Below are 17,954 nucleotides of genomic sequence, written 5' to 3'. Positions count from 1 at the left end.
ATAGGATAAACGGTGAAATCAAGGTGGGTGTATTCTATGTGTTTCATATAAATATTTTATGGAATGGTATTAATTAAATAATATGGTAAATGTTCGTATTATATGACACCAATCGCTCGAGTGGAATTATTATGTGCGTGTATTTACGGACGAAATGTTATTTCTTTGGCTTTTACTGATGTTTACCGTGTAAAGGAAATATTTTCTCGTTACATACAAGAGCATTTTGGCACTCATTTATGCAATTTGGTTAGAGATAGCACACAATCTAGACTACCATTCAGAATCGAAACGTTGCTTCACCAGATTTGAACAGCCACGTAAAAATACAATAAAATTGTATAAAACAAAAAACACTGGATAAAGAAAAATTAAAAAAGGTACTTCTCAACCTTACTTTTCCCCATATCCTTCCCCTCCCCACTACCATCAGCCTAACAACGTGCCCCAATTTGGGATGCCTTAGTCTCACTGAAAGGACCAGACCCTAGACCAGAGGTTCCCAAACTTTTTTGCCCCGTAGACCACTTGCCAAATATTTTTTTTCCGTAGACCCCCTGCCTGCCGAATATTGAATTTTCCTAAAACTATTAACGTCCCATGTGATAATCATTTATTTTTTTAGTAAAAATATTCCCTTCCCTTGCCTGCCCAACAACCGGGTGGCGGTATAGTTGCTCTGTCTTTACATTGTGCAGACAGGGGCACCCTTGTGAGGTATTAAACCAAATGAAAATGAAGCAGGATAAGCAACGGGATTTCTTTCTGTAGCTGTCCCTACAGAACTGCCCCTTAAGTTCTTTGTCAGTGCTTATTCTGGTCAGTTCTTCTTGTCACATGATATCCGATTCTTCATCGTTGCATTTCCACAGTCAAAATATCCTCAAACTTAGTTTTGAAGTCTGTGTGAAGTGCATTTAAATGTTGAACGTCATTATTACCCTGGAAGTTTTTCAAAAACAAGTTGGGGAACTAGGAAAATTCAAGGCTTCCAATGAGCAATTTTTTGCTTGAATATATTAATTCTGACGAGAAAAGGAACGTAGACTCTATTTATATACCTCAATTAACAACTTTACGAAATATAAAAATACAAAAATCAAATAAGTAATTTCTTAGTCTATTATATTTGTGTTCGGTCTATTGTTTCATTTACGAAACTCCTAAATGTTGACTTGAGGTAAATGGGGGTCCGCTCGTATGTACCCTCATTTGAATCTCGTGGACCCCCAAATTTTTTTCTCGCTGACATAGACCCCCAGCATCCCGATATCGACCCCTGGGGGTCCATATAGACCACTTTGGGAACCTCTGCCCTAGACGAACCAAGAAACTACTCGATATGGACAGAAACTTGCTGAGGGAACTGATAGGACTACTAACGGGACACTGCCATCTCAGGAGACACATGCAAATATTGGGAGTGGAAAACACCAATAGATGCAGGAAATGTGAAGAGGATGAAGAGACTCCAATTCACTTATGGTGCCAATGTCCTGCCCTGGTGGGAACTAGGCTCAGATACCTGGGATACCCAATAACAACCTTGGTGAACTTTATTAAAGGGATTGGGTTGTTGTTAAAGGATTGAGGTAAACTGGGAGATAGCACAATGGGCCTATGGCCTAAGTGCTCACGGGAACTACGTGTAAACCGTCTCCGCTTTAAGGAAGAAAAAAATAGTCTCACTGGCTCCAGACGGTCTAGAGCAGTTGGGACTCTTGTGCGGTCTTACATAAAGAAGAACCACTAAATCCAAGTATGAAAATTACCATGTCTTTCGCTTGTCACTTTTAAGATCTCCACAGCATGTCTATAGTTAGTAACATCATTGCATATTTCAATCAGAATGTGAGGCCAATACAACTAAATCTAGACTTCAGTCGGGCCAGAATTTAGTTCAACTCCTGGAATGGCTTTCTGACTAATATCAGAACATACGTGATTCGAAACAGGAAGCTATTTTCCACAGCAGAGGGTGTTTGGGCCGGTAATCTGATGAATGCCTCGTCAATAATTCATGATACGCGCCGGGGCAATACTGAAGACGAAGGGCTCCCGGCAGCGATAAGGCGAAGTTATGGACCTATAAAACACTGAATATCGTATGAAGCAGTGCTGTACAACCTTTTGACTACTTTTAACGTTGAGGAATTATTGTATTGGGACTTGAATATAATCATAACACTAATACAACGGGATTACACATTTTAACCATAATTTTTGTTTAAGATCATTCAATTTTATTTTTTCTTTCTTGTACAATAATTTTGTTACTTGATTAAAACTGAGATCTTTTTTCTTTACATTGGAAATATAAAACATTACACATTCACAAGAGATAGACAAGTATCTTTGCAAATTTTTATGCAGACCTTTTTAAGGCGATGCACTACGTCGTGTAATATTTTAAATCGAGCCGCTATCAATAACACCCCTTACGTAAATGACGATAAGGTTTAAATTCCCGCTTAACACCATCCGCCTGTTTTGATTTATGCAAGAAAAAAACATGGCCAAAAAGTGTCTTTTATTTTATTTTATGGATGTTCAGGCATAAATATTTAATTTTTTTCCGATCATTTTATAAATAACTTAATTTGCCACACTATACAATAAAATCATAACCGAGAATGGGTTCATAAGTAGGAGATTTTGAACTTTAAAGCAGTTTTCATAGGCCTATACATTATTTTTTACTGGGCTTATAAAAAGACTTAATAATAAAAAATACTCGATTATTTCAAAGGCCAAGATGTATTATACTCGCGGTATTTATTTAAAGCATCTTAAACATTTTCAAACCAAAAACACATTATTTTGCATAACTACGTAGTGCATCGCCTTAAGATATACAATTCCGTAGTACATTATTTTAATCTCGTAGGGTAAACCCTACTAAAGCCAACGTTGGCAATGTAAGCTTCCGAAAATATTTTTTTTACAAAACCTCTATTTTTCTCTACATTCTTTAAATATAATATGCATGTATTATATAAGTGAAGTTTCCGTAAGAAATTCTCTAAATGATAGTGAAAACCTTATGAAATTCCGTTGCGTAGTTTAGAAGAACTAAGCTCACAAACAGACAGACATGGATAGCAACTTTATTTTGTACTATTTAGAGATATATAAACAAATTATAGTCCCGTACGCATTCCTATACCTTTCATCCGATTGCGATGAAACATGCAAAGTTTGTTCTTATTAGTGCCAGGAGTATTTTGATGGTAGAAGTGTTCGATGACGCCCGAGGAAGACTTAACGGATTATCTCTGAACTGGAAAGAGATGCGAAATCGAATTAAATTGAATATAATTTTTTTTAAGTAACATATATGGAATACAGTAATGATTGGTGAGGAAGACTTAACGCATTGTATCTGGAGTGAAATGAGATACGGAGTAGAATAAATAAGATTAAAGAAAATAATACACTTAATGTAAGGTAAAACCAAGATAAAAAAAATAAAAAAATTATAAATGACCCTTCAGGATTTTACAAGGAAAAAAATCTGTGACAATAGAGGTCTCATAAAAATATTTTTATAACAGCTAGATATTATTTGTTGTTCAGGGTTGGGAACCCCTGGTATAATGCATATAATGTCTTGAGAAGTTATATGCGCTGAAGGAACAGTTTTGATAGCACATAATACCACTATCACGGAATACTAATTTCGTAGAGATAAGAAAATAATCATAGAAAGATCATATATAGAAACTATTTTTTTCTACGCGAATGTTATAGACGTGACGATTCGATAGAAAATCGATGTCGTATCTGCCAAATAATGACTATTTTTGAAAAACAAAAATCATGAATTTTGCTAGGAGTAATCGGTTTGTCTAGGATCAGACCTATTCTTTATTATTTCATTGATCTGTTGTTCATGGAATCGAGAAAATGGTAACAGCTTGGGTAGACAGACAGTGACTGAGCGAAGTATTTAAGTCGTAAATGCGAAGATAAGTACATTTCTTCAAGCTTCGCTGAGTGACAGCTTTAATAAACACCCTGTAGTGTCAACCACGCAACGGAGCACCCTGAGAATCAATAATCCCAACTCAAGAAGGATTCAAACGACACTTAAGGGGCTGGGAAGGGGCCATTTTGTTTTCACATCTGATTTTGGATTCTTTTGTTTCGCGGGCTTTTGTTTGCCCCCAAATCGTTTAATTCCGTTCTTCTTTCTTTTGCTTTTCTTTGGAGAGTTTCTAAAAAAAGTATTAAGTACATTATGAAATGGGTAAATTATACTTTGTGGATAAGTAGCAGCGTAGATGAGGCACGATGTTAAAGATTAGATCATTTTAATTATTAAATAGGTTCCATGATATTACATCAAAATGAAAATTTGACACACCTTTAAAAAGTATAGTCATTAAAAGTGATGAAACAAAAACTACGTTTAATAGTTACATATGTAACCTATTTAACCTACTTTTTGTTTTATCACTTTTCATGACTTTATATCATTTTTTGTAGGTGTGTTAAATTGTCATTTTAAACTATATAACGCATTTAACAAATGTTCCTGCATTCCTCCACCCAATTACCAGTTGCCCAATTACCTTTCCCTGTCTGATAGTGTGGAGTACATACCTACATCAGTGACATTGCAAAATTTTTGTGTACATAGCCAGTCTGTTAAGAAAACCTGTGCAGTTAACATGTTAAGTGCTCCCTCGATGCGTTTAAATCGAGTCTAATACGGAAGCTTGTACAGTGATTACAACCCGCAGTATTCCCTCAAGGTCATAATATCGGTTCGCAACAAGTCGTACACCATAGAACAGGGGTAAGTCAAAATTCGTTTTCAATTCTAACTGTTAACCACAACTAGGCCAATAGTTTAGTCAAATATTGATTACAGTCCACTTTATGAATAAAAACACAAATTGATTCGCAGTTAAGATTTGCGACTCTAGTCAGAATAACAGAAAAGTATGTGCAACGTAAGCAGGACAACCAAAAGAAATACCAACATTATTCACTATTGCAATGACCTAAATATTTGTAAATGTGTTGATAGTATAACATATCTAGGAATCATCATAGACAAATTTCTGAGATGGGACGAACATATAGACTCAACTTCCACAAAGATCAGTAAACTTACTCATCTATTCATCGCTATTAGAGATACCCTCTGCGTAAAAGATCTGAAACAAATATACTGTACCATGTGTAACTCTTTTACTTTTATGAATCCTTAGGTTGGGGCGGATGGTCCAAAACAATACTAGATCCCTTGGCAAAAGCTCAAAAATCACTTCTAAAGGTCATCATTAAAAATCATTTAGGTACTCCAGTAATGTATTATTCGAAGAGATGCGAGTTCGTGATGTAAGGCGAAAAAATATATTACAACAACAAAAACATCGTCACCACTAACCTTACATCGACTATCTTCACGACACCCATCATGCAGGGAGGAATCCAGTAGTTCCACCTACTACTAAGAAATGCTCAAAGACAATTCTCTTACATAAGAGCAAGCTACAAGCGAAAAATGTGTATATTTTTGGTATTCCTTATATTATAGGTAATAGGCATTAAAATCGCTTGACAAACGGAGTCTAGAAACGTTAGATTTCAAGCAAAAAGCTGGTTTTCATTTATTTTCTAAACAATTTTATAAGAAAGAAAAAAAGTTAATCAAGTGAAGTTGTTTCCTTTGCCTTCATACATTTCAATTAGTAAAATATTTTTTTTAGTAGTTTAAATTTATATTTTTTATTTAGTAATTTATTTTTTTATTTATATTCTACTCAAGCGAAGCGATAGGAAAACCATTAATTTTTCTAAAGCATATTTTTTGGTATTCATAATGTTCACCAATTCGTTATAAAAATTAATCAAAATAGTGATTTGGCATTAACTCAAATACTATCTACTATAAACTCGTATTAAATGAGCTTAAATAATAATTCTTATACATATATGTATTTAACTTATCTCTTATATTTTAAACATGAAAGTAATTTCCACAATGAATTTAATGTTATGTAAAAAGTAATTTCTCCAATGATATGAATTTAGTGTTATGTATTTGTGTTGCATTACCTACTTCATATGAACTAAACCTATCAGTTTGATTGTACTGAGACCTTCACAGTTGGACAGTAAAAGATTCATTAATATGTAATTGTATTTTTAGTCTCTAATAAATAAATAAATGTATATTACAATGTATGAAACTTATCTGGCATAAACTTTGGTTCTTTTCACTATCCGATAGCTGATGACTTTGTTCATTTAAGAATCGATTGTTGTATGTAGGTATTAGTACAATGTAGTAACAGTGGGGCAGTGGGGCACCCATAATTTTGTCTTAGAGGGATCCCGAGAAAAATGAATGAAAATATGCTATGCGTAAATGGTATTTTTTTATTATTAAATTCAATAAAAGTCATAATGTATTGGTTTTACTGGTGTTATTATATACGTGTGAACAAGCGAATTTCGGAAAGGTAGCTAAGCCGCGAATGCACAAACACATGACAGTTAAAAGCATGCTTTTGGCGAGTAGCTGGCATGCCAACTTTTCGCATGTTTGTTGGTTAGTATACGCACACTAGATACAGGCATGCTAGCTACTCACGTCTCTATTTTCATGTGCGTAGCTGGCTAAGACGGATGTCCCTGTATTCCATAAGAACCTATATTCTTATATATATATATATATAGTTCATAATGATGTTCATAGTTTTTTCATCGACCCGCCGAGCCATTTTGATCGCGAAAAAACCACTAAAAAGCGACAAAACAGCACATGCACGTATTAGGCTCTGCCACACTTATGCTTCGGAGCTGCGGTATCACGCGCCACTCCAGGCCGCCGGGCAGAAAAGAAAAGTCCGAAAGTAATGTATTTACTGCGCGGCGGCCTGGAAGGCTGCGGCGAAGTGTACGTGTGGCAGAGCCTAATGCCTCTGCTACTGGCAGAGCGTGTTCAGACATCTCTCCTCAACTCTCCCTCACACTACGTGCGCCCGTCATACCAAAAATCAAACGCCGTGCGATTGAATGGCATTCGAGCTACTGGCATGCGAGTTACTAGCTGCGATACGACGCAATGCCACTGGCATGCTGAAAACCGCTGGTTTTTTCTGAACTGCGAGTATTGCGTCTATATAGCCACTAACATTATTTGAATATTTTTTCGGTCCCTTGACGAAAAACCTCGATGTGTTACTTTGCGCACGTTTTTCAGACATAATTTGTTTTCAATAACAACCTTGACTTTTTCAAATACAATGGGTGAAAACTATTAGCACTGAAGAAAATTCTTTGATAGTCGCAAGGCGTAGTCCGTTCCTGTAAAATCCTGTCGCCAGTTTCCGTAATTGTGAGAAAAGGATGGCTCGTGAATTGAACACTCAATTTCAATGTCGGCACCCGGGCGTTTATTTTTATTGTATTATTTATGTACATAGTTTCTGTATTTGCAATACAATTACAATCATTCCCATCTTGAGCCAACACCTGCCAGTTAAGGAAAATAAAACTATTGCAAGAATGAATGAGTGATGAACGCAAAAAATGCTACGCTTCTTTAAAAAAAAATTATCCACATAATATGTACACTAATCTATATTATATGTATACATTAATATTACATTTTTTTGTTATTTATGTAACACTTTTTTTATGAATACATTAAAAAATATAAATTATATAAAATAATAAATATATTTTACAAAAAAACCTTTCACATAATATGTACTCTTATCTATATTATGTAGATACATATTACATTAAGATAATATTTAATTAAAAAAATTTATAAACATATTCAAAATATTTATATTATATTAAATAATAAAAAAATATGTACGAGTATCAAATAAAATAATATTTTTAGTGTATTTATTTATTACATTACATTATATACATGTATATAGCAAAATTTACAAGATATTGCAATAACAGTATAAGTATGTTCAAAATAGGTACAAGTGTTATTATGAATTGTAGGTCGATATTAGTTCCTAGCTAGGCAGATTGCCGTTCTAAGGAACTAAATGCTGTTAAAATTGCTAAAAATTTATTCTGTAAAATTAAAGTGTTGTTGTTGTTTTTTTATCGAAATTGAATATTTATTAAGTATTTACTAAATGAGCCATTTATAGGTAACCATGTAAGATTTTAAGTGACATTAATTAATAGTTTTTCAGACTCCACCCTCCCCAAGCCGATCAACCATTTAGTTATTATTGAACCGATGAAGGACATTTTGCATGTATTAATATTTGATATTTATATACATATATTATCATACTTCATACTTAAAAATTGATTCACTGAGTGTACGGAGGCATGATAAGGTAGTTAACAATAATAATCAAAGCCCAGAGTTGCTAAACAAGATTCCATTCAATGTACCTGCGAGTTCAACACGCTCTTGTGTCCTGTTCAGGGTTGATCAAAGCAAAACGAACTCTAAGCAGAATTCTTGCCTGAACAGACTATCCAATATTTACAATAGCGTATTATCCAAGGTTGATATTTTCAGTTGCGAACTTACCAAATCCAAGAGGTCCATAAAAGAATATTTCTCTGATGGTTTGTGAATAATGTTTATGTCTCTATTGTTTATATCTCTATTATGATTTGATTTATACCTACAACCTCTCTCCATGGCTATAAATGTATTGTTTTGTAAATTTTTCGTTTTATATAATTTTTTGTTTTCTATACATTTTTTAATTCATATTCCTTTCTCACAATTTTAATTTATTTATTCCATATTATGCTGTCTCAGTAGAGGTAAAGTCACAAGGAGGAAATCCATAATTGGTTTTATTTTACTATATAATACTTATGTACGAACTGATTAAATGTAAACAGTCGATTTCCCGAAAATTAATAAATAAATAAATAAATATGACAAAAATTGTTTGGGTGGACGGGGAGGCATGGAGGGAACAGCCCCCCTATTTATAATTTATTTATTTTTTTAATAATTTAGTAGGCTGTTCTCACCCCCCGCCTAGTCGCGCCACTGGCAATTAATGCACAGTTGAGATAATAATATAATAATTTCACCTTTTAATTACAGTGCGGCGAGTGCGGTTTTACGCAAAACATCCGAAAACTTCGTCATGTCGATAAGGAAATATTTGTAAGTACGAATTAAGTTCATACGGCAGTTTGGCTATCTCAAAAACTAAACAAAAAACATATTATGTTTGCACCTCGTTATGGTGGAAGATACTCTGAAACCGAATGAATAATCATTTTATTTTATGTGATTTGCATAGTAAATTGTGATTTTACGACTTTTTAAAAATATGTTAGCTACGTTTCATATAATACATAGATACTATTATGGGATGGTAGTTTGAGATGTCGGTTGCCATTCCTGATTTAAATATCGGGGTTATTATTGTAATTTTATATGTTTAAATTTTAAATTCCTTGTTGTGTGCTGTCATTAATGATGCCTGTAATTGGTTTTTATAATAATTGTCTCATTTCATTTAATAAATTGAATACGAGAAAATAATTCTGATATATCAGTGATGCGCAACCTTTAATAAGTCCACACAACACAACGCCAACCATTGTACGGTTTTCTTTATTCTTGTGTATTCTTGTACATATTTCATAGAAACCTGGATAATAAGCTAAATTCTGAACTTTCCGGTTAGAACTCCCACAAACAATATAATAAAAAAAGTTTTTATAAAAAAATAAATTGAATACTCCACTGTCAAACATAACTACTAAAACATGGTAATAAGTCAAAATATAAAGGTTATTCCCAATTTCAAATAATCTTATGGATGGGGAAATCTTATTGAAGAAGAAGATAAACTAATTAATCTAATGGAAGCAATAAACAGAACAAGACGCAGAAAAAAAAAGATAACGGTCAAAACTAGGAATCGAACCCATCTCTTATTTTACCATGACAGGCGTCTTAAACCACTTGATCATTGGGACCTATTTATTAAGCGTTATATTTGTCGATCTCATATTTCAAATTCAGAATTAATATTATCATCTTGCAACTAATTTTATGAATATTAAATCATGATTTGAAATGATATAGTGCTCTAACCAAACAAAAAATGTTACTTTAAATATATATATCCCAGCGTGACACGGTTCAGTCAAAAGTTATGATATCTCATTTTGTATTAGGTGATGAGATAATTGATGCATTTGGTCGAAGGGTAAGATATATGATTTAAACAGTGGTAGAAAGATAGAATATTTCGCTTTCTGTTTGCATTAAAAAATTACCATAAACGCTCTCGAAAAAATAAAAATAATTTTATGAAACAACCTTTATCATTTTAAAATATTTTTGATGTTTGCAAATTTTTTGGTAAATATTTTATTATTTTAAACGAAAAAAAGTGAAGTGGCAGTAATTTGTATAATTTCTTTGTCTAATTAAATATGTTTTTTGATTTCGTGTAAAGTGGTATTTACAGTTTACAAGATATAAAAAAACATTGGTAAGCGATTTAAAGGGGTTTATCTTTGTTTTAATTGCAAACGTCGATTTGTAATACTAAAATCTGAGTCTTTAATCTGCTTTCAACAGTATTAAATTTTTAAATGCGTTCAAAAACAGCGAATTGAATCTGAAATATAATGTAAAAATCTTTTCCGCACAACAGTCAAAAAACAGTCTGACAGTTCTCTTGTGAGACGTACATTACAAAATATCAGACGCTTTAGAGGTTAAATAGAAACTAATAAAAATACTAAAAAATCAAGCATCAACACGGTAAATAAAATATACGCTTGTGAATATTCTTCTTCTTCTTCGATGGCGCTACAGCCCATATCGAGCTTTGGCCTCCTGCAACAGTCGCCTCCAACTCCTCCTGTCCTCAGCGGCTGACTTCCAGTTTGTCACCTGGAGAAGCTGTGCTGCATCCCCTCTTACCTCATCTTCCCACCTCAGTCTGGGTCTTCCCACTTTTCTCTTTCCACCTGGGTGACCAGTCAGAATTCTTTTTGGGACGCGTGTATCCGGCATTCTCTGTACATGACCAGCCCATCTCAGCCTGAGGAGTCTCATGTGTGCAGAGATGCTAGGGGCCTTATATATATCGTACAATTCTCTATTGTGCCGGATACGCCACTGTTCGTCCTCTTTCACCGGTCCACATATTCTTCTCAGCACCTTTCTTTCAAAAGTATCCAGCATTTCAGCCATCTTTACTGTCAGTGTCAGCGCCTCACATCCATATGCCAATACAGTTCTTACAATGGTCTTATATATGGTTATTTTGGTTTTTCTGTGGACACTACGTGACTTAAACACTGGCACCAAAGAGAAGTATGTTTTGTTGGCTGCTGTGATTCTTCTTCTGATTTCTGCTGGATCCTCATTGTTCTCTGTCAGGCTGGAGCCCAGGTAGGTGAATTGATCGACCACTTCGTATGAGTAGTTGTCTTTAAATAGTGCACTACTTCTTCTTCTGTGCGAAGGGTTCCTGCTCTGTACCATCATTTTTGTTTTGTCAACATTAACTCGCAGTCCTACTTCCCGCGCCGCTATTTCTAAAGGGTCGAAGACCTCCTTAATGGCTGAAATTGATCTTCCGACAATGTTGATGTCATCCGCATATCCGACAACTTGACTGCTCTTGAAACAAATATTGGAGCCAGTGTCTATTAGTGTTTTTCGTATTACATGTTCGAGCACAATGTTGAAGAGAGTGGGAGCCAGACTGTCCCCCTGTTTAAGTCCCTGTGATACTGTAAATTCTTCCGACAATTCTCCGTCTATTTTGACCTGACATCTTGAGTCTGACATTGTGGCTTTTATGAGCCTAACCAATTTAGGTGGAATCTGGAATTGTAGTAGTATGTCATATAGACACTCCCGATCTATGCTATCATATGCTTGCTTGAAATCAATGAATAGTTGGTGTATGTCTATGTCAAATTCCCAGCACTTTGCCAAGATCTGTCTGACGGTGAACAGTTGGTCTGTTGTGGATCTACCGGTGCGGAAGCCTGCCTGATACTCTCCCAGTAGGTTTTCTGCATATTTATCAATTCTTTGTTTCAGTATCATGGTGTAGATTTTATATGCTGTGCATAGGAGTGATATGCCTCTATGATTTTCGCATTTTAATTTATCACCTTTCTTGTGAATTGGGCATATTATGCTTATTTGCCATTCCTCTGGGATTTTTTCCAGTGTCCATATTTTAGTTATTAAATTGAGTAGCAGATTTCTCAGATGCTCATTTCCATATTTGAACAACTCTTGTGAATATACGTATATGTAACTAGGCGTATCCTAAAAATACCCTGGTTCAGGATAACCAAACCATAATGCCAAAATGACCAAAAATTATGAAAATGTACTTGATATACAATAAGAAAACCACAATATCGTGGTCATGAGAAACAATAAATGCAAGATAATCAAAGGAAAGATTGATGGAAAACGTACTAGAGAAAGGTGGTGTTTTTTATGGTGTCGAATCTACGGAAATGGTACGAGTGCAGTTCCGCAGTTGCAGTTATTCTATAAGATTAGATTATTATTAGATAGGAGATTTTTTAAATTTACACCAGAGTGACAAGCAAACCATTTTACAATGACATTATACAAATATGAGATACGTTGTATTCATTCTAATCCAGGGCTGTCCAAACCACGGACCGCGGGCCGCATGCGGCCCGCGGTTTAGATTATTGCGGCCCATTGAACCTTTTTTTAACCGACTTCAAAAAAAAGTCCGGTTCGGTTACACCGACTACAAAGAGGTCTGTAGGTGTACCCACTGCATATAATAATACTTTATTAACACGCTTTTATATTAACTTCACTTGTATGTTTGTTTGCTTGCTTGCTTGCTTGTTTGCTTGCTTGTATGTAACTCTCCTGCTGCCTTCCTCGGCCCTAGTGGTAGCCGTTTCTCAGGCTCCCTCTCCGGAATAAAAGTTACCTGTTAGAACCATAGTCGGTAATAAAGAAACTACCATTAAATAAATATAGTTTAAAGAAACTAAAAAAAACACGCTTTTGTAGCATACGAAACTAAAAAGTGAAAAATAAATATAGTTTAAAAAAAACTAAAAAACACGCTTTTAAATAATATCGAACTAAAAACTTCAAAATAATTTTTAAAATAAGCTTAAAGCAATAATGAATGAAAAATGATAGTATTATTGTGAAAAAGCGTCGGGCGCACGATATACGAAAAATATGGCACAAAGCTCCCACGCTTTTTAACAATAATACTATCATTTTTCATTCATTATTGCTTTAAGCTTATTTTAAAAATTATTTTGAAGTTTTTAGTTCGATATTATTTAAAAGCGTGTTTTTTAGTTTTTTTAAACTATATTTATTTTAATTAATAATTGCTTTAACTTAGTTACTTTATTTATTTCTTGTCACATTTTGTATGAAAGCAATTATTATTCAGATTTTAGTTCATTATCTTCTTTGTTCGAAGTTTTAAATACATTAATGAGCAAACTATTTTTCTCGCGACGAAATTCAAACGTTTTGGGTATGTTCGATCACGTCGCTCACATCACTATTGACTCGAGAATTCGGGGAATTCCCCGAACTCAAAATAGGTACCTACCTTCATTGGGCATTTGTTTGTCACTTGTCATTCAACGCAATGAAAGTTTTGATTGCGCAAGGTTACTCTCAGGTTATTAAAGACTTTTATATTATTTTAAAGTTTGGTATTACGTTGTTCGCTTTGTGTTTGAGTATATTGAACTTTTCATCATGTCTACAAAGAAGAGGAAGTTAAGTGAAGAAAATCGTACATTCAATGCGAAATGGGAGTTAGACTACTTTATCTCCAACAATAACAATAAAATTCAGTGTTTGATTTGTATGCAAGTTTTATCTGTAAGTAAAGAATATAATGTTAAGCGACACTATACTTCTTTACATGAAGAAAAGTATAAAAAACATGTCGGTGAAGCAAGAAAAGTTATGGTGGCTGAGTACAAAAAAAAACTAATACAGCAAACAAGTATGTTTTCAAAAGTAAGTACTGAGAATGAACAAAGCTTGGCTGCCTCATATGAAGTTTCATTACAATTAGCCAGAGCAAAAAAACCATTTAGTGATGGAGTTTTAATAAAAAAATGCGCAGTTGAAATGGCTAAACGCTTTATGCAGCCGAAATTAGCGGAAAAGTTTGAATCTGTTGCATTATCTCATCAAACGGTGGCGCGACGAATAGAGGACATGGGTAATTATATTACAAAAAAAATATGTGATTACTTTGTAGATTGCGAATACTATTCAATATGTTTGGATGAAAGTACCGACCAGACCGATGTCAGTCAATTAATAATCTTTATACGTTGCATTTCCAAAGATTTTACAATCACGGAAGAAATGCTGGATTTAATACCATTTCATGGAACAACTAAAGGCAGTGATATATTTGAAGCGGTTAACAAAACTATAGTAGAATATGGAGGATTTCGTAAGTGTTCTTGTATTGTGACCGATGGGGCAAAAGCTATGACCGGGACAGTGACAGGATTCGCGGGACTTCTAACACAAAATGGCATTGATTGCCCGTTGTTGCATTGTATTATACATCAGGAAGCCTTGTGTGGAAAATCTTTGCGTCAAATGAATGCTATGAAAGTTGTTATAAGGATAACCAATTTGATTAGAGGTGGAAACAGGGCATTGACACATAGAAAATTTAGAGACTTTTTAAGTGAAATCGATGCAAACTATGGAGATTTACTATTGCATTCGGAAATCAGATGGCTAAGTGCTGGCCAGTGCTTGCAACGCTTTTTCGCCTTAAGAAAAGAAATACCTTTATTTCTAAAAAATGAGATATCATCTGACACTTCTGAACTACAAGATAAAATGCGAGATCCTCAGTTTCTGGCTGATCTTGCGTTTTTAACTGATATGACGCAACACTTGAATGAATTAAATTTAAAATTGCAAGGTAAAAACCTCAATATAGCCAACATGTACGGAAATGTGAATGGATTCAGAAGTAAACTGAAATTGTTCAAAACGTCTCTACAACAAAATGATTTTTCTTTTTTTTCAAGTTGTAAAGAACATTATTTAGAGATGAAAAATTTTGAAGAATGTAATTTTTTGGACCACCTCAAATACATGGACGAAATAATCGTCGAATTTGAGCGGCGTTTTGCAGATTTAAAAAAAAATTGAGAGTGATATAGCTCTCTTTACTCATCCATTAACGATCGCAGTTGCGAGTGTGAAGATTGATTATCAATTGGAACTGTGTGATCTGCAATCAGACCCCTTTTACAAGGGCAGAACAGAAACAGGAATTGATTTTTTTAAGCTCCTCGCTGAACGTTTCCCGAAACTGACGAATTTCGGGCAAAAAATGGGCTCGATGATGGGCAGTACCTACCTTTGTGAAAGTGCATATTCAACAATGAAGTTTATTAAATCGAAATACAGGTCTTCATTGACAGATACTTCACTTAAACATGCACTGCGCCTAGCTACCACTAGTATTGAGGTTGATGTTGACAGAATTGTAAAAGACAAATTAATGAAAAAGTAGATAATAAAATAACGATATTACGTATTATTACCAGTATTTTATTTTTATAAATATTTTGCGGCCCACCAATGTATTTAGTCTTTTTTATTGGCCCTGGGTCCCATCTAGTTTGGACACCCCTGTTCTAATCGATCAATAATGTAGCACCCCTTATAATTGTCATTGTAAGTATGTCCACTTGACCTAGTTCAATAAAATCACGCACTGTCGCAGTATGTTCTCTCTCTTAATTCATCTATCAAAGCTTTTTTACCTAATTTTAACAATTTGTGAAGAAGAAGAGAACCGAGAGAGATACTGTCAGTATCACCCTGGGAAAAATCGCCATTCTGAATCTTCTTTAACCTGTTTGACCATGTCTGAATAGTCAGGTACTTTTCAACCTTCCTAAATTCATTCAATTCATATGAATGAATGAATGATCATTCGACAATTTGGTCTTCTGTCCACTGGCTCCAGACAATTTGGAGCAGTTAGGACTCTTGTGCGGTAAGTCTGGATAAATGAATGGAGGTTTATGTCTTAAGCTAGAAACTAGACTTTACGGCCCACATTCAACAAACTGTGAATAAGGGTATGAAAGCATTAGGTTTTATATTAAGAACAATTAAAAACTTTGAATCTTTACAAATCATAAAACTATTGTACATATCCCTTGTTAGAAGCCTGATAGAACATAACTCCATAGTTTGGTCGCCCTTCTACAATGTACATATTCATAATGTTGAAAGGATTCAAAGAAAATTTCTACGCTTCGTCAAACATTGAACATTCGGATAATATTAAGTATCTTGGTTTAACAGTGGATTGCAAAATAAAATGGGAACTTCACATAATTTCACTTGCAATGAGAATCCGGAAACAAATATACATTTTTAAAACGATTAGAAACATTATGTCACTTAAACTACTAAAAAATGTCTACTTTTCCCTTTGTCAAAGCATCTTAATTTATGGTATATCGGCATGGGGTGGTGCCGCAGACACATACATCAAGCTACTTAATACAGCTCATAAAGCACTTATTAGAACTATGTTCAAAAAACCATATCTTTATCCCACTGAAAATCTTTTAATTAAAAATAAAATACTTGATATCAGGAAGCTATTCATAAAAAAAATTATTCATACAAGTTGCATAAAATCGTCACCTTCACACATATCTCACTCCCAGAACACTAGAGCTAAATCTAACAATCATTTACAAGTGCCAAAAATTAAATCCACTCTTGCTAAAAAAACATGAATCTTACCTCGCACCTTCCATATTCAATATTTTCTTAAAAGAAACACAACATACAACTCAAATCAACAGAAAATGTACATATAAAACTTTAATACGTGGCTAATGAACAAAAAAAGAAATTGCATTAACAAGTTACTTGCAAACCTTCCATGCTAATTTTTATGACATATTAAAAAAAAAAAAAAAAATAAGAACTTTCACACCAAAAAATGTTCAATTACTGTTACATATGTATGTAATAATTTATATTTAGATTATTTTATCTAGGTAATCTTTTATTTTTTAATTACGTTTCTTTTTCCTGTATTTTGTATTTTTATTTATTTACTTTGTATTTTTATTCACTTTTATTATTATTGATATATGTAATGGTAGATACTGCTACCCGGCTCAGAACAGATATTGTCTAGTGAGTCGGGTAGCGCACATAATTTGTAAACAAATATTGATGTCAATAAACGCCCAGGTTTAAAAAATTTTTAAACTTAACATCCCTTTAGAACATATAAATTACCAGTCATTATTGAATCATTTAAATATTCCGACATTAGAAAACAGAAGAAAAATAAACGACCTAACCTTTTTATTAAAATTATTGAACTCTAAATTCGATTGTTGTGAACTCCTGCATTTAATAAATCTACACATACCTACACGAACAACTAGGCAAATATCAACATTTTACATACATACATCTCATTCCAACTATAGTTTTCACTCTCCAATACAACGTTTACACAGTCTTGGTAACAAATACTTAAATAATATAAATGTATTTGACAATAATTTGAACTTGGCCAACTTTAAACGGAGTATGTGCGAACTATTTTTACATAATTTGTAAACTATTGTTATACTTTCTTATTATCATTATGGTTGATTTTGTGGATTTTGGCAGATTTTATATTTTTCGTCTAACTTACTCAATCCATACCTATATTTTTAAAATTCTTATATTTTATGTAACATATTTTGTCAACTCTGATATTTTTTTATGTAACCTGTATTTTGTTAACACTGATTTTTTTTTTAAAATTTTTATATGTAATCTGTATAACTAAAAAATAAAGATGTACATTGTTATAGGTAAAAGCCCTATGGGCGTTTAAATAAATAAATAAAATTAAGCTGTATGCCAAAGGCTTCATGTGGAAGAACGGTTAAAATGGGAT

General features: G+C 33.7%; 1 protein-coding gene across 1 annotated transcript in view; it reads right to left on the bottom strand.

Annotated features, from left to right (window-relative positions):
• Nucleotides 1-17,954, bottom strand: part of inaE (inactivation no afterpotential E) — a 159,663-nt gene that overhangs the window by 58,219 nt on the left and 83,490 nt on the right. The window lies entirely within an intron of this gene.

The sequence above is a fragment of the Hesperophylax consimilis genome, chromosome 27 (genome assembly GCF_061612785.1).
Source record: "Hesperophylax consimilis isolate HC1 chromosome 27, BYU_Hcon_1.0, whole genome shotgun sequence".
Classification (NCBI taxonomy): domain Eukaryota; kingdom Metazoa; phylum Arthropoda; class Insecta; order Trichoptera; family Limnephilidae; genus Hesperophylax; species Hesperophylax consimilis.
The sequence above is the reverse complement of the archived record's forward strand: the minus strand, read 5'-3'. Positions and strand labels throughout refer to the sequence as shown.